Genomic DNA, 4461 nt, shown 5'->3' on the forward strand with positions numbered 1-4461 from the left:
GCCAGGCCAGGGCCAGGCCAGGCCAGGCCAGGCCAGGCCAGGCCAGGCCAGGCCAGGCCAGGCCAGGCCAGGCCAGGCCAGGGCCAGGCCAGGCCAGGCCAGGCCAGGCCAGGCCAGGCCAGGCCAGGCCAGGCCAGGCCAGGCCAGGCCAGGCCAGGCCAGGCCAGGCCAGGCCAGGCCAGGCCAGGGCCAGGCCAGGCCAGGCCAGGCCAGGCCAGGCCAGGCCAGGCCAGGCCAGGCCAGGGCCAGGCCAGGCCAGGCCAGGCCAGGCCAGGCCAGGCCAGGCCAGGCCAGGGCCAGGCCAGGCCAGGCCAGGCCAGGCCAGGCCAGGCCAGGCCAGGCCAGGCCAGGCCAGGCCAGGCCAGGCCAGGCCAGGCCAGGCCAGGCCAGGCCAGGCCAGGCCAGGCCAGGCCAGGCCAGGCCAGGCCAGGCCAGGCCAGGCCAGGCCAGGCCAGGCCAGGCCAGGCCAGGCCAGGCCAGGCCAGGCCAGGCCAGGCCAGGCCAGGCCAGGCCAGGCCAGGCCAGGCCAGGCCAGGCCAGGCCAGGCCAGGCCAGGCCAGGCCAGGCCAGGCCAGGCCAGGCCAGGCCAGGCCAGGCCAGGGCCAGGCCAGGCCAGGCCAGGCCAGGCCAGGCCAGGCCAGGCCAGGCCAGGCCAGGCCAGGCCAGGCCAGGCCAGGCCAGGCCAGGCCAGGCCAGGCCAGGCCAGGCCAGGCCAGGCCAGGCCAGGCCAGGCCAGGCCAGGCCAGGCCAGGGCCAGGCCAGGCCAGGCCAGGGCCAGGCCAGGCAGGCCAGGGCCAGGCCAGGCCAGGCCAGGCCAGGCCAGGCCAGGCCAGGCCAGGCCAGGCCAGGCCAGGCCAGGCCAGGCCAGGCCAGGCCAGGCCAGGCCAGGCCAGGCCAGGCCAGGCCAGGCCAGGCCAGGCCAGGCCAGGCCAGGCCAGGCCAGGCCAGGCCAGGCCAGGCCAGGCCAGGGCCAGGCCAGGCCAGGCCAGGCCAGGCCAGGCCAGGCCAGGCCAGGCCAGGCCAGGCCAGGCCAGGCCAGGCCAGGCCAGGCCAGGCCAGGCCAGGCCAGGCCAGGCCAGGCCAGGCCAGGCCAGGCCAGGCCAGGCCAGGCCAGGCCAGGCCAGGCCAGGCCAGGCCAGGCCAGGCCAGGCCAGGCCAGGCCAGGCCAGGCCAGGCCAGGCCAGGCCAGGCCAGGCCAGGCCAGGCCAGGCCAGGGCCAGGCCAGGCCAGGCCAGGCCAGGCCAGGCCAGGCCAGGCCAGGCCAGGCCAGGCCAGGCCAGGCCAGGCCAGGCCAGGCCAGGCCAGGCCAGGCCAGGCCAGGGCCAGGCCAGGGCCAGGCCAGGCCAGGCCAGGCCAGGCCAGGCCAGGCCAGGCCAGGCCAGGCCAGGCCAGGCCAGGCCAGGCCAGGCCAGGCCAGGCCAGGCCAGGCCAGGCCAGGCCAGGCCAGGCCAGGCCAGGCCAGGCCAGGCCAGGCCAGGCCAGGGCCAGGCCAGGCCAGGCCAGGCCAGGCCAGGCCAGGCCAGGCCAGGCCAGGCCAGGCCAGGCCAGGCCAGGCCAGGCCAGGCCAGGCCCAGGCCAGGCCAGGCCAGGCCAGGCCAGGCCAGGCCAGGCCAGGCCAGGCCAGGCCAGGCCAGGCCAGGCCAGGGCCAGGCCAGGCCAGGCCAGGCCAGGCCAGGCCAGGCCAGGCCAGGCCAGGCCAGGCCAGGCCAGGCCAGGCCAGGCCAGGCCAGGCCAGGGCCAGGCCAGGGCCAGGCCAGGCCAGGCCAGGCCAGGCCAGGGCCAGGCCAGGCAGGGCCAGGCCAGGCCAGGCCAGGCCAGGCCAGGCCAGGCCAGGCCAGGCCAGGCCAGGCCAGGCCAGGCCAGGCCAGGGCCAGGCCAGGCCAGGCCAGGCCAGGCCAGGCCAGGCCAGGCCAGGCCAGGCCAGGCCAGGCCAGGCCAGGCCAGGCCAGGCCAGGGCCAGGCCAGGCCAGGCCAGGCCAGGCCAGGCCAGGCCAGGCCAGGCCAGGCCAGGCCAGGCCAGGCCAGGCCAGGCCAGGCCAGGCCAGGCCAGGGCCAGGCCAGGCCAGGCCAGGCCAGGCCAGGCCAGGCCAGGCCAGGCCAGGCCAGGCCAGGCCAGGCCAGGGCCAGGCCAGGCCAGGCCAGGCCAGGCCAGGCCAGGCCAGGCCAGGCCAGGCCAGGCCAGGCCAGGCCAGGCCAGGCCAGGCCAGGCCAGGCCAGGCCAGGCCAGGCCAGGGCCAGGCCAGGCCAGGCCAGGCCAGGCCAGGCCAGGCCAGGCCAGGCCAGGCCAGGCCAGGCCAGGCCAGGCCAGGCCAGGCCAGGCCAGGCCAGGCCAGGCCAGGCCAGGCCAGGCCAGGCCAGGCCAGGCCAGGCCAGGCCAGGCCAGGCCAGGCCAGGCCAGGCCAGGCCAGGCCAGGCCAGGCCAGGCCAGGCCAGGCCAGGCCAGGCCAGGCCAGGCCAGGCCAGGCCAGGCCAGGCCAGGCCAGGCCAGGCCAGGCCAGGCCAGGGCCAGGCCAGGCCAGGCCAGGCCAGGCCAGGCCAGGCCAGGCCAGGCCAGGCCAGGCCAGGCCAGGCCAGGCCAGGCCAGGCCAGGCCAGGCCAGGCCAGGCCAGAAAATAGGCCAGGCCAGGCCAGGCCAGGCCAGGCCAGGCCAGGCCAGGCCAGGGCCAGGCCAGGCCAGGCCAGGCCAGGCCAGGCCAGGCCAGGCCAGGCCAGGCCAGGCCAGGCCAGGCCAGGCCAGGCCAGGCCAGGCCAGGCCAGGCCAGGCCAGGCCAGGCCAGGCCAGGCCAGGCCAGGCCAGGCCAGGCCAGGCCAGGCCAGGCCAGGCCAGGCCAGGCCAGGCCAGGCCAGGCCAGGCCAGGCCAGGCCAGGCCAGGCCAGGCCAGGCCAGGCCAGGCCAGGCCAGGCCAGGCCAGGCCAGGCCAGGCCAGGCCAGGCCAGGCCAGGCCAGGCCAGGCCAGGCCAGGCCAGGCCAGGCCAGGCCAGGGGCCAGGCCAGGCCAGGCCAGGCCAGGCCAGGCCAGGCCAGGCCAGGCCAGGCCAGGCCAGGCCAGGCCAGGCCAGGCCAGGGCCAGGCAGGCCAGGCCAGGCCAGGCCAGGTAGGCCAGGCCAGGCCAGGCCAGGCCAGGCCAGGCCAGGCCAGGCCAGGGCCAGGCCAGGCCAGGCCAGGCCAGGCCAGGCCAGGCCAGGCCAGGCCAGGCCAGGCCAGGCCAGGCCAGGGGCCAGGCCAGGCCAGGGGCCAGGCCAGGCCAGGCCAGGGCCAGGCCAGGCCAGGCCAGGCCAGGCCAGGCCAGGCCAGGCCAGGCCAGGCCAGGCCAGGCCAGGCCAGGCCAGGCCAGGCCAGGCCAGGCCAGGCCAGGCCAGGCCAGGCCAGGCCAGGCCAGGCCAGGCCAGGCCAGGCCAGGCCAGGCCAGGCCAGGCCAGGCCAGGCCAGGCCAGGCCAGGCCAGGCCAGGCCAGGCCAGGCCAGGCCAGGCCAGGCCAGGCCAGGCCAGGCCAGGCCAGGCCAGGCCAGGCCAGGCCAGGCCAGGCCAGGCCAGGCCAGGCCAGGCCAGGCCCAGGCCAGGCCAGGCCAGGCCAGGCCAGGCCAGGCCAGGCCAGGCCAGGCTGAGGCCAGGCCAGGCCAGGCCAGGCCAGGCCAGGCCAGGCCAGGCCAGGCCAGGCCAGGCCAGGCCAGGCCAGGCCAGGCCAGGCCAGGCCAGGCCAGGCCAGGCCAGGCCAGGCCAGGCCAGGCCAGGCCAGGCCAGGCCAGGCCAGGCCAGGCCAGGCCAGGCCAGGCCAGGCCAGGCCAGGGCCAGGCCAGGCCAGGCCAGGCCAGGCCAGGCCAGGCCAGGCCAGGCCAGGCCAGGCCAGGCCAGGCCAAAATAGGCCAGGCCAGGCCAGGCCAGGCCAGGCAGGCCAGGCCAGGCCAGGCCAGGCCAGGCCAGGCCAGGCCAGGCCAGGCCAGGCCAGGCCAGGCCAGGCCAGGGCCAGGCCAGGCCAGGGCCAGGCCAGGGCCAGGCCAGGCCAGGCCAGGCCAGGCCAGGCCAGGCCAGGCCAGGCCAGGCCAGGCCAGGCCAGGCCAGGCCAGGCCAGGCCAGGCCAGGCCAGGCCAGGCCAGGCCAGGCCAGGCCAGGCCAGGCTGAAAATAGGCCAGGCCAGGCCAGGCCAGGCCAGGCCAGGCCAGGCCAGGCCAGGCCAGGCCAGGCCAGGCCAGGCCAGGCCAGGCCAGGCCAGGCCAGGCCAGGCCAGGCCAGGCCAGGCCAGGCCAGGGCCAGGCCAGGCCAGGCCAGGGCCAGGCCAGGCCAGGCCAGGCCAGGCCAGGCCAGGCCAGGCCAGGCCAGGGCCAGGCCAGGCCAGGCCAGGCCAGGCCAGGCCAGGCCAGGCCAGGCCAGGCCAGGCCAGGCCAGGCCAGGCCAGGCCAGGCCAGGCCAGGCCAGGCAGGCCAGGCCAGGCCAGGCCAGGCTGAAAATAGGCCAGGCCAGGGC

The sequence above is a fragment of the Oncorhynchus keta genome, chromosome 27, assembly GCF_023373465.1.
Source record: "Oncorhynchus keta strain PuntledgeMale-10-30-2019 chromosome 27, Oket_V2, whole genome shotgun sequence".
In the NCBI taxonomy this organism is placed as follows: Eukaryota; Metazoa; Chordata; class Actinopteri; order Salmoniformes; family Salmonidae; genus Oncorhynchus; species Oncorhynchus keta.